This window comes from Ailuropoda melanoleuca, chromosome 4 (genome assembly GCF_002007445.2).
Source record: "Ailuropoda melanoleuca isolate Jingjing chromosome 4, ASM200744v2, whole genome shotgun sequence".
Classification (NCBI taxonomy): Eukaryota; Metazoa; Chordata; class Mammalia; order Carnivora; family Ursidae; genus Ailuropoda; species Ailuropoda melanoleuca.
The window spans coordinates 30,579,900-30,596,227 of NC_048221.1; the positions used below are offsets into that span (position 1 = coordinate 30,579,900).

Below are 16,328 nucleotides of genomic sequence, written 5' to 3' on the forward strand. Positions count from 1 at the left end.
GAGACAGCTAGTGAGAGAGGGAACACAAGCAGGGGGAGTGGGAGAGGAGGAAGCAGGCTCCTAGGCAGAGGAGCCTCATGTGGGGCTCGATCCCAGAACACTGGGATCATGCCCTGAGCCGAAGGCAGATGCTTAACGACTGAGCCACCCAGGCGCCCCTTATTTATTTATTTTTTTAAGATTTTGTTTATTTATTTGAGAGAGAGGGAGCCAGCCAGCAAGCACAAGCCAGAAGGGAGGAGTGGGACAGAGGGACAGGGAGAAGCAGACTCCCTGCAGAGCAGGGAGCTAGGTCCCAGGAATCCGAGATCATGACCTGAGCCAAAGTCAGATGCCTAACCCACTGATCCACCCAGGTGCCCCAGCACTTTTAACATTTTTCTTCTGCTCATCCCTGTGTTCTTCAAGCAGTATGTGATTGTACTTGAAGTAGCTGTTGGGATAGAGGAAAAGGGAAGCAATCATTTATCGATCATCAACTGTATGCCAGGCACTGTACAAAGTCTATTAAAAAACTCTTTGTAGGGGTGACTGGGTGGCGCAGTCGCTAAGCATCTGCCTTCGGCTCAGGGCGTGATCCCGGCGTTATGGGATCGAGCCCCACGTCAGGCTCCTCTGCTATGAGCCTGCTTCTCCCTCTCCCTCCCCCTGCTTATGTTCCCTCTCTCGCTGGCTGTCTCTCTCTGTCAAATAAATAAATAAAATCTTTAAAAAAAAAACAAACTCTTTGTAGCAAATAATTTTCTTGGTCAGATTTACTTAAGAGGCCTGCTGCTCAAAACAGAATGTATATGTTATGTATTACATGTATTTTAAGATATATATGCTAATTTATATATAAGATAATTTAAAGAATATATGTCTATTAATTTGTGTATTCATGAGGCAATGTGTGAAGTGATATGGAATACAGTGCTATAAGACCTACCCTTCCCATTAGCAGCTCTCTATCCAGATGAGGAAAACCAATTATAAGTAAAAGAAAAATCAGCTAACTATAGGAGTGAAAACTTCTCAACCCATCAGTGCAACATATATAATAAGGCAATCCATAAGTAATTACCAAATAAATCCTTCAGATTGTAAATGCTGTGGTTGTTCAGAGGAGGAAAAGATTATTGATCTCTGACCCTTGGTTGTGTCACCTGTAAAATGCAAATGATACCTGCCTCATAGTCAGAAATGAATAAACTGTGTAAGTAAGTAATCATGGCTATACTGTTAATGATGAAAATTATAATAATAGCAACAGCACTAATACTGTATTAGGGTGGGCTGACTATTGCTACACAAAACTTTAGTAGCTTAATAAAATACATGTTCATTTCTCACTCAAGTCACAGCTCAGTGTAGGTTGGCAAGGAAGCCCTTGCTTTACCCTGTCATTAAGGGGTGAAGTTTTGTGGCTCTGCCCATCTCTAGGGGCTTGGAGCACTCTCCATTTTACCAGCCTAGGGTATGAGAGACTGAGGATCAAAACAAGGAGGTTTATATGGATCAGGCCCAGAAGTGGAACCCACCGTTTCTCTTCATATTTTAAGGACTCACATAGCTACATCTTGCTGCAATGGATATTGGGAAATTTAGTCTAATTTTGTCTTCAGGAAGATGAAGAATGTGGATATAGGTTGGCATTGGCAATCTTTATCTCAAATAATATTTACAAAGGCTTATTAAAGAGGAGGGACCTTCCCTGGATCTTTTATAGAGAAGCCAGTAAAAGTTGTAGTAGGTTGCCCAGCCTGCCTTTATTTAGGTGGCCTTACGTAAAGAGGAAGGGTAGAAGAATTAAAAAACAGAACAAAACAAAACAAAAACCCCGCAAGCATAATCAATAAAAATTGAATAGTTATCACACTAGCAACTGCCTCTACTGTGAGCCACTTGGTACTGACCTTAGGCAAGCCATTTAACTACTTTAGACCTCTATTTCCTCCCTTCTAAACATTCTTCATAGAGCTGTGGTGAACATTAAACAGGACAGTGCATGTAAAGTACTTAGCACAGGGGCTGGTCCAGAGTAAACACTCAGTAAAAGTTGTTACTATTATTGGTAGTGTTAATAAGTATGCCTCCAGAGTGAAGTACTTGCTAGCTGTTCATTTATTTGACATCTTTCCTGAAGGACTGTGTTAGAGTAGCAAAGGAGGATTTGACTGAGTATATTTATGTGGATTTTAGAATTCTATAACCCTACTCCAGCAACAGGAGATTAATGTTCCCCCTGGCTTTCGGCTCAGGGCGTGATCCCGGCTTTATGGGATCGAGCCCCACATCAGGCTCTTCCGCTGTGAGCCTGCTTCTTCCTCTCCCACTCCCCTTGCTTGTGTTCCCTCTCTCGCTGGCTGTCTCTATCTCTGTCAAATAAATAAAATCTTTAAAAAAAAAAAATGTTCCCCCTGGCAGAATACTGGGCGAGAAACCCTTTCCTGTCCCCTCCGAGGCTCCCCTCTTCCCTGTCAACACCACAGACTTTTAATTCCCCTCTCAAGAGGACAACAGGAGTCATGGACTTTACTTTTCATCCCGCCTTCCCCTTTTTCGTCTCTAGGTGGATTTGGCTGGGAAGAGTGAGGGTAGATGCCAGAACAGCCACATATTGCTCAGGCGTAATTGCAAGTTCTTAGCAAGGCAGGAACATCCCACCCCAGGCCCACATTATCTTGAGTGGTTGGGTAGCTGTCAGAGCCTGTGGTTCCATTGAATTCAATTCTGTTCAGCAGGCATTTATTAGCACTTGGAAGGAATATCAGGTCCTGGGAATACAAGGATGAAATGTTGCAGACCCTGCCTTGAAGAAGCCCACTTAGGCATGTAGGTGTGATGACCTGAAGAGGCTTATCTGAGTTTGTTTTGAAGGCTGGATGTGAGTTACTTGGAAGATAGGAAGGAAGTAGTTTAGGGTAGTAGGAACAGCAGGTATGGAGGGACAGAGTAGGAAGGTAGGAATTGCTGGGCAGGATAGCAGTAGAAGGAACGGTTTTCCGCTCCACTTTAGTATGTGGGTGCCACAGTTCTACCCCCCCCCCCTTTGGGCCTCATTTCTCAAGTCTCAGTTTTTCCTCTGAGAAAGAAGGATAGTAAAAGTTCCTACATCATACAACTGGGAGGATTAGGTGAGAATACATGTAAAGGGTTTGCTCTGCATTGAAACTGGGTGCATAGTTAAAGTGCTTAGTGAATGTCAGCCCCTATTATTGTCCTGTACTCTTGTAATTGACCTGCACATCTACTGACTTGAGCAAGTATTTTGCACAAATCAGAGAATTATTGACAACTTTATTATATTTTTGTTTTTCCTTTAGGCTAATGGCGAAATAGTGCACTATAGTAACACTTGGACAGATGGCTTACCCCTCAGCTAAAGAGAGCCCAGTTAACGTCAGTGAAGCCTGGGAGAGATGGGGCTTGAGATAGGAGAGCCATGTGACCTGAAATGACAGGGGAAGTGAGGGATGGCTACGCTGAAATCTTTGCTGAGAAAGGAGGGGCTGAATGTGTTTGGAAATGGTCTGGTGCCAGGCACTGACAGAAAATGGAGGCTCCTTTAATGGAGTTTCGGGAGGGTCAAGAAAGCCCTATGACTAACTGCGGGACTAAAATGTATCCTTGAAACCTAGGCCCAGAGTTATTGGAGTTCTTGCTAGTAAGTGATTGCAGCTCCCTGTTTAGCAGTTATGTTTTCATATTCTCATTGGTGTTCAATGGAGTGACCCTGAGAACAGACCCTGTAGCTCAGTAGGTGGGAAAACTCCAGCGGACCTTTGAAGAGGTGGATATCCAGAAGCACCATGGAAAATCAGGTTGTGTGGACTATAGTGTTTCATTCTTAAATTTGCTTTGCCAGGGAGAAAGCCTCTCAGGTTGAAAGCAAGGAAGAGAATGAGTAAACTCAGGGCCACGTTAATACATATTTTTGGAGAATTACGGGTGACATGTCATCTTAAAATGTTTGGTCTGTGGTGTTTCGTGTGGGAGAAGAGCCTGAGGATTATAACATAAGCTAAAGGTCCCACACAGGAGATAGGTGTATAAGGAAAAGAAGTGATGCAGCCAGGTGGGATCTTTGTAAAGAATGTGCCCAGTGAGTGACAAGGGGCAGCCCAGGACAGCATCAGCCAGTTATCCCCGTGCAAGAGAGCTGCCCCCCGGTGGCCACATTTTTTAACTTTCCAAGGGAAATAGGAAATATGGAATTTTATGTGAGCCTTCCCACCTTTTAAATATTATCAACGAATTCCTTTTTTTCCCCTAAGATCGCTAACGTAACAGAGACAATAAAGTGAACTGTTTTGGGCCTGTGGACCTGTTTGCAGTGAGTGTCAAAGAGTGGAGAGAAAAATGTGTAGCCCAGGGGTTAGGCTGAGCAGCCGAATACATGGTCAGCTCTCGTGCCAGGCACGGTACCTGGCATGGAGCACTTACTGAATAAATAAATGGGGCAAACCTCTGTTGCCTGTCATTCTTTCCATGTGCAGAATGGAGAGATTGGAGCAGGCCTCCCCTCAGCTCTAACTTAGAAGATCCAGTCAGAACTTCTGTTGCCCTCCATGCAGGGCCCTCTCTACCCTGTTCTCTCCCTTTCACGGCCTCTCCAAGCACCTAGGGTACCTAGGGGTTCAAGCTTCTAGATTTTAAGAAGGTTTAAGAAATAAAAAGAAAGTTCGTATTGTGATGCTTCAGTACAAGACTGACTCAGTTTAGGCTAGTTTTCCTTCCTCTATCAGGGTTAGTACATTTTTGTTTAATTTTGACAGACTTGACTGTATAATTAGTGATCCGGATTATAGTGAGGCTCTCAGAGTCTTAAAAGTACATAAAAATGTTCTAGAAAATAAGTCCTTTTCCCTGTAAAGGTTAGTATAACATTGCTTATGTAACAGTGCGGGCTTTTCTCTGTTTAAAGATCATGAGAGGATTTGTCTGAACCCTTGGACATTTCACAGAACCTTCATTTACAACAAATTGTGGTGATATCTGCCCTTTTAAAAACAAAAGTTTTTACTGTCTTGAGCAAGATTATTTTTATTGCACTTATCAAGAATCATCGGGGCGCCTGGGTGGCTCAGTCGTTAAGTGTCTGCCTTTGGCTCAGGGCGTGATCCCGGCGTTCTGGGATCGAGCCCCACATCAGGCTCCTCTGCTGGGAGCCTACTTCTTCCTCTCCCACTTCCCCTGCTTGTGTTCCCTCTCTTGCTGGCTGTCTCTCTGTCAAATAAATACAATAAAATCTTAAAAAAAAAAAAAAGAGAGAATTAACATTTAAGCTCGGAAGAGGGGAGCCATTTACTTTATAGATCCATGGGTTTCTTAAACCCTTGGGGAAGGAAATGCTTCTGGAGGACCGTACCTGGGACAGGAAAGTCCAGGAACAACCCCCACCCCCAACAGAAACTGTTTCCCTTTCTCTCCTCTGGGATTTCATGGCTTCCTGGGGTGGATTCTCTCTGAGCAGCATATTTATTCTTCACTTTGCTGACTGGCTTTTTCTTATAGGCTGAGAGTGCATGGGAGTAGCTTGTAGCCTAGACCAGAGTAGACCCTCTTCATTCCAAATTCTAGTTCCAAGGAGAACAAATGGAATGTCTCAGTTTGGGTTGCGTGTCCAACTTTGGCCAAAACAGAGGAGGAGTTTGGAGTCGCTTAATACAAATATCATTCGGCAGGGAGTTGAGAATTACATAGTACTTAGAAACAAGGGTCACCATGGGCTAGGCAGGTCCTCTAGAGAAGAAAGGCATCTTCTACAATCTTGGGCCTCCCCCCCCCCAAAGTAAATAAATGTATGCTTCTCTCAGGACTTTGGAGAAATTCAAGTTATATTTTTCTTTTTCTTTTTTCAAGATTTATTTATTTATTTATTTGAGAGAGAATCTCAAGCAGATTCCCCTGCTGAGTGCGTAGCCCAATGCAAGCTCCACTGGACCCAGGACCCCAGATCATGACCTGAGCCAAAACCAAGAATCAGATGCTTAACTGACTGAGCCACCCAGGCACCCCTGTATCTTTTTTATTTCCTTTTCTCCCCTCTCTGCCTGTCATTTAAAAAATTATCTTATTAAAAATTATATTTTTTGAATGTTTGTTATAGTAGGTGGTGAATGAATAAAAGCTGTCCAGTTTTATGTTTCTATTCTTAGAAAATGCTCTCCTGTCTCCCTTTTAAACAATTTCTCTTTGTCTTTGCAAAACAAAATTAAATTTCTGTTTAGGCAGTTTTGTGTACTGGTAAGGGAACTAAGTAACATCAAAGGCCTCCATTCTAGTTCCAGTTCTAAACCATTTATTTACTGGGTAATCTTGAGCAAATTATGACCTCTCAGTCTGTTTCCTTGCTAGTAAAATGGGGACCATAACAACAGCTCTTTTGAGCACGGTGCACTTGTGAAGATAAAAAAGGAGAACATATACAAACATAGGATAGTTGTTTTTCTACCCCCGTTCTAAGAGAAGTTGCTATTTTTAAATGCTTATTTTTAGTAACTGCTACTACCTTTTTTCCTCTAAGAATAGAGTTTCCCTTAAAGCATTTTTAAGGTATGCAGGCTAGTAAATGGTGAATTCTTTTAAAGGTAAAGCTGTCTTGGGGGCAATTTCACGGCACCCAAAATCTGATGACTTCCTTGGATACTTTGGGGGTAAGGCTGAGTGTCCTGATGGAAAACGGAAGAATAGCTTGACCTAGTGAAATCCCATCAAGCACAGAGTTCAATCTGATGCCAGTGTTGTTCCATCTCCAGTCTACTCTGAAGGAATCACTGTCAGCGGGCTGAATGGTTATCTCTAACATAACATCTTTATTGGCTGTCTCTATCCTGGTAATTTGTAGCTTCCTTTGGGTGATTTTGCATAGCTGTAAAGTGTTTAGGATGCAAAGAAATGAATTTTGGCTCAGGACAGACATGTTAAGCAAGATAGTGGCTTTTATTGGAAATAAGGCAGAAAAAGAACACAGAAATGGAAATCAGAGAAAAATTTTAAAAGATAAGAGACTAGGAAGGAATTAGAAATCTAGGGAAGAGAAACATCTGGCTTATAAAGATTAGAGGAATGATTACTGAATGCTTACATTACTGAATAACATTTTGTGGATGAATGAAACTGAAACTGTTTAAAAAAAGGAAAGGGAAAGGATATGATCCAGGAATAACTCAAGAGCCAATAAAGATAATTATGAATAAACCTTCAAAGCATGGTATAGAATCTCAGCTGCTGACTTTCAGAGATGCTTTATTAGTGTCTCGGACCATAGAAAATTTTGGCTTACTATCTTAGAGTGTATGAAAGTAAATAAAAGTTAGGCAAAACAATCTTCTTGCCACTCAACGTTGGAGTATATCTTATGAGGATTATAGGAAGGGAAGTGTATTAATAGTGAATTTTTCATATGAAATCGGCCTGCCTTGCGCTTTACACCTTGACCAGCATCTGCTTCATAGCTGTGTCATTACCTGTATTTGCTGTTCTTTCTCTTGTGCTGCATGTCAGACTTGAAAGCCAGCTTAATTTCTAGCTCTAGTTTGTTAACCTCCAATCCCTTGACTCCTTAACTCAGTGCTTCTCTGCAAATTAATTTTAATAGTAACTATATTCTACTCGAAATATATATGTATGCATATCTGTGAAAATACATGCATGATGGAACACATAATTCCCTTGTGCTTTTTAAGAGGATGGTTTAGTTGAGTTTTTGTTTTCTATTTGTAGTGTTATGAATTGCTTTTTTAAGTTGCTGAATAATGAAGGACAGAATGAGCTCTCCAAACAATAATCTCATACATACAGTGTGTGTTTTTTAAATTTGTGATACTGACAGGTTTCATAGGAGCAGACTTTCTGAATAGCCATTTCAAAAATTAAGTAAAAAGTCATTAGTGGCAAATTATACACAATGATTTTAAGCCCCAGGAGGCTGCCTTTATGTACACATTGAATAGTCATTTATTCTTAGGTTATTGTAAATATAGCCAGTTAAATTCACTGTAAAAAGAAAAAAAAAACTGGATCGCATTTGTTGTAAAATTGGTAAAGTGCCTCTAATCTTAACACTTTGACATTTCAAAAGACATATAATAATTTTGAAACATCTGGCAACGAATGAGATTGTAGATTCCGGACTAGCTTTATCCATTGTTTCATCCTTTTTTCCCTTCTCTTTTTGTAGATCTGAACAGAATTAAGAAGAAAGAGCTTCCACAATCACAGCAGATGAAGATCCACTGGTAAATCGATCAGAATTTTTGGCCTGCCCTCCAAAGAAAAGGTAACTGGCTGTCCCAACATAGCACAGCCGAATAAATGCAATTCTTCTGATTATAATAGAGTTTGACATTTACCAAAGGGTGATAGTTTCTAAAATTCAGGGTATCTGAGTAAGATCTCCAGTATAACCCTGAATATGATCTTAGTAATATGAAATGACAGTGAATTTAAGAGTACAATATTATTTGCTGTGTGTTTGTCAAAAGAAAAAGTGCTAAATAACCATCCCCAACTTATTAACACTGTAGGAAGACTTTGGAGATAGGAACATTTCCTGCCCCCCATCTGTATCCACCTTTTCCTAGGGATTTGTCCAAAGACATACTTTTGTGTTTCTGTTCAGTTCCACTTTCCCTCGCTCCTGTTTTCTTCTCTCTGCAAGCAGTGTAGACTAAGCTGGTCAGAGAAAATTTTAAAATAGGCAGGAGTTCTTCAGACACACGCTCTGGGCCCAATGCCTTTGCTCAGATTGCCAGGCAGCGTGTGCTCATGAGCAGTCCTAGATCATTACAAAAATAGCAGCCACTATTAATTGAGTTTCTCACTACGTATTTGCTATTGTGCATTTAATGCTTGGGGAGAAGGGTGGTAAGTTTCACATACTGTTAAAAAGAGGATTTATTAAAACAAAAAAATCCATTTTCCCATCTACTCCTGAAAGGAATGTGAGGGAGCTTGAATTTAAGATGTAGTTTAAGATGAGTCACTGAGGGATAAAACTGAACATGATCCAAACAGGGAAAACCAAAGGAGTTTCAGCTTCTGAAATTGATCAGCTTGTGTATTTAGGCAACAAATGCAGTGCTTCAGTCAGTTTTAGGCAACTGTAGCAAAGATGGAAACATTTTGAACAACATGAACGTTCATCTTCAAAGATAACATTTGGAACATTACAAACAGAAACAGGAGCTTCAGGAAGGATGTAGCAGTTCTGTTTAGGTGCTTAGAACAAGTGACTGGATAGCTCTGAAGTCTCTGACTTCAAAAGGGGCCCTTAAAATTTTCTGACCTAAAGCTGAAAGCCCAGCATTTCAGAGGTATCCTTTAGGGAACCTCAAAGTCATCACAAAGGATGGCATTCATTGTGGAATGTCTCGAAAGTGCCAGAAAAGCAGCATTTTCCTAGATGGTGATGAGCAACTGGCAGTGGGGGGGGGGGGGGGGGGGGGGGGTAGAGGGAAAACACATTTGACAGAAATGCTAAAAGAGCTCTTTAGTCTGTAGTTGTTCATTGAGCTTTGACTGTGAGCAGAGGGATTGTCCTTTAAGAGGAAAAGAGAATAGGAGGTGGTTTTCACAGGCTACAGTTATGACTTATTCTTTTTTAAATAGTATTCAGATGGAAAGATTAGTTTGATACTAGGAAGTCAGTGACTAGGGGCAGGGAAGGAAGAAGTATAACAAACTCAAGTCTGCAGGAAGAAGTGTGACAAACTCAAGTCCAGACAGGTAGAGGAATGAAATGGGCCAGGTAGAACTGCAAGAAACTGTCAAATTCATTACCAGTCTGAAAGGGCAGCCCCTTTTCAGTGCCAGCTGATTGTAGGCCTGGTATCCATTCAACAAATGTTTCTTGAGTGCCCACCTATGTCCTGCTGTAGTCTCTGGGTATTGGGGATTAATTAGCAAATCAGAGGGACAAAAGTCTCTTCCATTGTGCCATCTACTTTTACATGGAAAGAAACACATAATAGAAAATCTAGTAAGTAAATATACTAGATGATGATAATTGGTTAGAAAAAGCAGGTCAGGATAATGAGAATCAGGTGTGCTGATGAGAGGTGGAGTTGCAGTGTTAAATAAGGGTGGTCAGGGTAGGCTTTTTGAGAAGTGAGATCTGTGCATTAAGGATGAAGGAGTGAACATTCCATGCGAAGCCTGCATGGGCAGGAGCCTTCATGGGCCTTTCAAGAAAGGAGAGGGCCAGAGCTGCATGAGCAGGCAGGAGAATGGTAGGAAATAAAGTCAGACAGGTACAAGACCAGTGGGTACAGCCTTAAAGGCCATCCAGCAGGCCTTTTATTCTAGGAGGAGTGGGAGGCCACTGGAAGGTTCTGAATAGGGGAATGACTTGATCTGACCTCTGTGGGTTTTTTTTTTTAAGATTTTATTTATTTATTTGGCAGAGAGGGAAAGAGAGAGAGAGAGCGTGCGCCTGCGGAAAAGCGGGGGAATGGCAGGCAGAGGGAGAAGCAGGTTCCCCACAGAGCAGGGAGCTGGATGTGGGGTTCAATCGCAGGACCCCAGTCTCAATCCCAGGACCTGGACCTCCCCGGGGATCATGACCTGAGCCGAAGGCAGACACTCAACCAACTGAGCCACCAAGGCACCCCTGTGACTTCTGTTTTAATAAAAGTGCTGTGGCCACTATATTGAGATAAGCTAGAGGGGGCAAGGGTAAAAACCAGTTAAGCTGTGGTTATTTTAATAAGCCAGGCAAATTTTTAAGGGAACTGAACTGGACTTCGATTATTTTCGTTGAGTTTTTCAATGTTAGCAACTAATTTAAGAGAAGAAAACAGTTTAAGTAAGCCTAAGTAAGTCTGTAGTGTTCCGCCATCTGCTGCCAGTTTGCTACCTCACCTATAGAAGTGGAGAAGGAGTTCAGAGAAGGATGAGAACTTTGTGACAGGCGAAATTGGGGAGGGTAAGAGTTGATTTGAAACTCATGTGAAAGCTTGACTTTGTTTAGCAGGTAAAATTGAAGGAAGGGAAAGATAATGGTATGCAACTATTCATAATAGCCAGAAGGTAGCAACAACCCAAATGTCTATCACTGATGAATAGATAAATTGTGGTACCTCCACACAATGGGATATTATTTAGCCACAAAGAGGAATAAATTATAGGTATGTGCTCCAACATGGATGAACCTTGAAAACATTATGCTAACTGAAAGAAGCCAGACACAAAAGGCCACATGTTGTGTGGTTTTAATTATGTGAAATATCCAATATAGGCAAATCTATTGAGACAAAACAGATGTGGTTTCTACAGGCTGGGGGAGGGATAGAGATGGGAGTGACTGCTTAATGGGCACGGGGTTTCCTTTTGGGGTGGTGAAAATGTTCTGGAACCACATAGAGAAGATGGTTATAGCACACTGTGTATGTACTACATGTCACTAAGTTATCCACTTTAAAGTGGTTAAAATTGTGAATTTTATGTTATGTGAATTTTACCTCAATTAAAAAAAAAGAATGGCACGCAGAAAAACAGTTGAGAAATGTATATTTTAGGTCCTGTTTAGCTCAGTTGGAGTCTTTGTAAGGGGGACGGATGGGTGGTAAAGCTGGAAAAAGGATGTTGGGCCAGGTAATGAAAGGTGTTGCCTGCTAAGCCAAGGAGTTTAGAATCTCTTCTGTTGGCAGCTGTGAAATATAGCAGCGTATATTCTACGGGAAAGAATGAGACTGAAGAGAGGTTAGTGGTTTGGGAATCCCAGCTTCTGTGTTTCAAAGCAAAGCAAATGGCTTCTGGTCTTACCAATCTGTGATAACTGCTCTTCACTTGGTAAAATTTTGTGACAATCATACAAATGTCTCAAACAAAATTAATTTAGAGTTTCTCCTTTAAAAAATATCCATATTATAGATCTGGTTTTATAAAAGGTTGTTGTTAAAAAAAATAAAGGTAACTATGTGAGGGGATTGGATGTGTCAACTAACCTTATTGTGGTAATCATTTTGCAGTAAGTGTATCAAAATATCATGCACATCTTAAACTTACATGTTAATATGTCCAGAGTTATCTAGACTGTTTTCTATGCATAGACTTGTCATCCTCTTCACTATTACTGTTTCACAAAAATAGGCATATATTATGCACAGTATTTTGCATGTCGCTTTTAAAGAATTTTACCTTGGCTGTCTATCTACTTCTTTGTTTTGGACTGCTACATTATATGCTATACTTTCATTTGTAAAAACAAACAAAAAATGAAAAGCAAATGCTATTTACCTCTATCACAAAGAGGATGAGGTATCATAAAATATAAAAGTAGCTAACACTTAATGAGTACTTAACTATGTGACCAATGCTGTTCTAAGCATGTTACATAATTGACTCCTTGTAACAACTTGATAAGGTAGGATACTGTTATGATCCTGCACAGGTGAGGTGTAGACACTGTTAGGATCCTCCTATTACAGAGAAGCTAACTGAGGCAGAGACAAAACCTGTCCTGTTAAGCTCCACAGTTAGGCAGTGGCAGAGATGGGCTTCAGGACAAGTTTCAGCTCCTACTGATGGTTGTTCTGAGGGACCTTGTGGCCAGTGGTGTGAGATCATAGAGATTTTTCAGAAGTCAATCTGGAATTTTGTGTGAAAATTTCCAAGTTTAATGCTGGCTTAAAAAAAGAATTGAGATATAATTCAAATACCACATATTCACTCATTTTATAGTTTTTAATATATTCATAGTGTCGTATACCTGTCACCTCTATGTAGGTCTAAACATTTTCATCACTCCCAAAGTAGTATTTCCATTAAGTAGTATTTTTTCCCCTCCCATCAGGTCCTGAAAGCCACCCATTTGTTTTCTGTGTGTATAGATTTGCCTATTCTGGATATTTTATGTAAAGGAAATCATATAATCTGTGCCTTTTGTGTCTGGCTCTTTAACTTAGCTTGTGTTTGAGGCTCATCTATGTTGCAGCATGTATCAGTACTTAACTCCTTTTATTGGCTGAATAATAGTCCATTGTGTGGATATGCACAATTTTATTCATTCATCAGTTGATGGGCACTTGGATTGCTTCTACCTTACTATTGTAAGTGATGCTGTTATGAACATTGGTGTACAAATCTCTGTTTGACTCCCTGCTTTCAAATCTTTTGAGTATATACCTAGAAGTAGAATTATAGGATCTTATTGTAAATCTGTGTTTAACCTTTGAGTGACTGCCCAACTGTTTTCCACAGGGGTTGTACCATTTTACATTCCTACCGGCAGTGTACCGGAATTCCAGTTTTTCTACATCTCTGCCAAGACTTGTTATTTGCTGTTTTGTTTCGGTAATAGACATCCTAATCGTGGGGAATTGGTATCTCTTGTGGATTTTATATGTACTTCTCTCTTTTTGAAAAAGATTTTATTCGTATGACAAAGGGAGGGAGAGAGAGAGAGCGCACATGCACACAAGCAGGGGGAGCGGCAAGCAGAGGGAGAGGGAGAAGCAGGCTCCCTGCTGAGCAGGGAGTTCAATGTGGGGCTTGATCCTAGGACCCTGGGATCATGACCTGAGCAGAAGGCAGATGCTTAACCCACTGAGCTACCCAGGCACCCCCTTATATGCATTTCTCTAACGAGAAATGATACTGGGTATCTTTCGTTTGCTTGTTGGTTATTTGGCTATCTTTTTGGACAAATATCTGTTGAGATCCTTTGCCAATTTTGAAAATTGGATTATTTGCCCTTCCCACCCCCTCACCCCCCTTTTTGGGTTGTAAGAATTCTTTATACATTGTAGATGCAAGTCCCTTGTTAGATACATGATTTGCAAACATTTTCTCCTTGTGGATTGTCTTTTTACTTTCTTGAAGGTGCCCTTTGAAGCACAAAGTTTTAATGGTTTCGGCAAAGCCCAATTTATCTATTTGGCTCTGTTTTTAAGAAATACCTGTAAGTCAGATTCCAGCTTACTAACCACTTACATATGATTGCTGCTCTCTGCTGCCACTCCCCACAGAAACCATTTGGAAAAATCCTAATGCTTTGTGAAAATACCTGTTTTCCAAAGTGGAGAGAGGCGGGAAGCTCTGGAAAGTAGCAAAGGTAGATTCTTCACCCGTAGCAATTTTGTTTCAATTCTGTTTTTCTCCTTCTGAGGTTCCTTTACTTAGAGCAGTTTGGTGGGGAGGAGGCTGTGGTAGAAAGTGAAGAGTCCTATAGCTTTTACATTGATCAAAAGAAAGGTTAAAATAGGTTAAATAGGTTAAAGTGTCAGAAACTTTGCCTTCTTTAATAGATTGTGACATTTAAAATTAGAATGGCCACGGGGTTGCAGTAATTGTGTGTATCTAAGAAAAAAGGTTTAGGGACCATCACATCTAGAAAGTCATTTGGGTTAACATCTCCCCTTCTATATGAGAGAATATGTGTTAGGATTGGGGGTTGAAGACAGAAAACTGCATTCATTCATTCATATGTTTAGTGAAAAATAGTTAAATCTGCATGCCATTTATGTCTGCCAAGAAAAGGAAGGTTTTCTTTTGGAGGTGGACAGGGGATGAAAGTCTTTGTGGAACAGTCTGTCCTTTGGGAAGCCGTACAAACCCAGATGGCTACAGGATCAGGGCGCACACAGAGAATGGGGAAAAGTCAGGGGGTTGTATCTGAGGAATCTAGGACTTTCCTCAGAGCTGGAACTTTGCTGAGGAAAGGGGAAGAAAGATGTGTTGTTCCTTCCCTTTGTGCTCACACACCTGCACTGTTAGTCCTAGAGTTCAGCCTTAAGGCATTTTGCTGACTAGCTTTGGGAACTGGCCACCACACATCTTAGGTTTGTGGGTAGGTACATTCTAAGCTCCCAATGACACCCTTATATTGGGAATGCAAACATTTGATCCCTGGGAAGACTAAGCATAATCTCATTGCCACCTTGATTTCAGAGCAGGTACTCTTAACCCCAATCCACAGTCCTATGATTTAGAGGTAGAGGTGAGTTCTCATATGCTTAGTGTGAGGAGTCGGGAAAGATTTTGTTTAAGAAAGAGTTTGAGGAGGGACTTGGTTGAACGGTAGGATTTAAGTTAAGGGAGGCAAAGTATTATAAATAGAGTGACCTTTATGAAAAAGCTTAGGTGCCAGGTTCTGGAGTGGGGAGCATATTTGAAGCTATAGATTGGTCATTTTGGCTGGACTGAAAGAGTACCTGCTGGAGCGAACCCTGTGACCGTAGTGAGATGGAACCAACTTGAGAAGGCCTTGAGTGCTAGGAGAGAAGTTTTTATCGAATTCAGTGGTCAGTGGGGAGCCCCTAAAACTGGTAGAGTGAGGACTGACATAAATAAAACCATTCTTAATTCTGCAAGACTGACCTGATAGTATAGCCTTGGTAGATTAAAATCGGGGTGTTTTGTGTGATAGACACAGTGTTAATAAAAATAGCTAACACTTACAGGGTGCTTTTGTACTGTGAGGTTTCCTAATATTCCTCATAAAGTGAATACTCCTGTTCTACTAATTTTATAGATGAGGAAACAGGTACAGAGAGGCTAAATGACTTCCCCAGAATTACACGACTAGTAAGTGGTAGCACAGGGATTCAACCTGGGCAGACTGGCTCTAGAACTCATGTTCTTGACTGCCGGGCCCATTAGGTGGTGATATTTACAGTCACTTCAGTGAAAGCTGTATCTGCAGAAAGAAGACTTACGAAATTATTTTTAACAGTGTGTTTAATCTTTGCATTTTATTGCATCCGAGGCAGTGCACCAGAACTTTAACTGTACAGTCAGCCTCTTTTTATAGCTAAATGCTGGTATGACTTCTCCATTTTTTCCCATAACTTTTTTTTTTCTCTCTCTCTTCTAAACTACATAAAGGCTCTAAGTGAAGATTTTAAATCAAGTTGTCAGTAGTTTAAAATTATAGGCCAGTATTAAATCCCTAGAAACATTTGGTCTTTATTCAGTTTAGAGTTAAAACTTACTATTTTGTATTTTTAAAAAAAGATTTTATTTATTTATTTCAGAGAAAGTGAGCAAGAGGGAGTGAGCATGAGCAGGGGCAGAAGGAGAGGGAAAGGGAGAAGCAGACTCCCTTGCCGAGCAGGGAGCCCGATGCGGGGCTCCACCCCAGGACCCAGGGATCATGATCTGAGCTGAAGGCAGACGCTTAACAGACTGAGCCATCCAGGCGCCCCTATTATTTTGTATTTTTAAATTTTCTCTTCCTTCAAATAGTTTGCTATTACTGGTGAATGTTTCTTTGGGAGAATTTGCCGGTAGCTTACACATGTGATTAAGAAAACAAATTCAAAGTTCAAAATTTTGCATTTCTTGGCAACTGACACAGCTTGTAGAATGAATATGTGTACAGGCTAAATCTTTCAAAAGGTAAT

General features: G+C 40.9%; 1 long non-coding RNA gene across 1 annotated transcript in view; it reads left to right on the forward strand.

The window, feature by feature from the left end:
* Positions 1-16,016, forward strand: part of LOC117801913 — a 40,186-nt gene extending 24,170 nt beyond the window's left edge. Inside the window, exons 2-3 of the long non-coding RNA XR_004624731.1 lie at positions 8,165-8,263; positions 13,186-16,016. This is a non-coding gene — a long non-coding RNA (uncharacterized LOC117801913). The remainder of the gene's footprint in view (positions 1-8,164; positions 8,264-13,185) is intronic.
* The last annotated feature ends 312 nt before the right edge of the window (positions 16,017-16,328 follow it).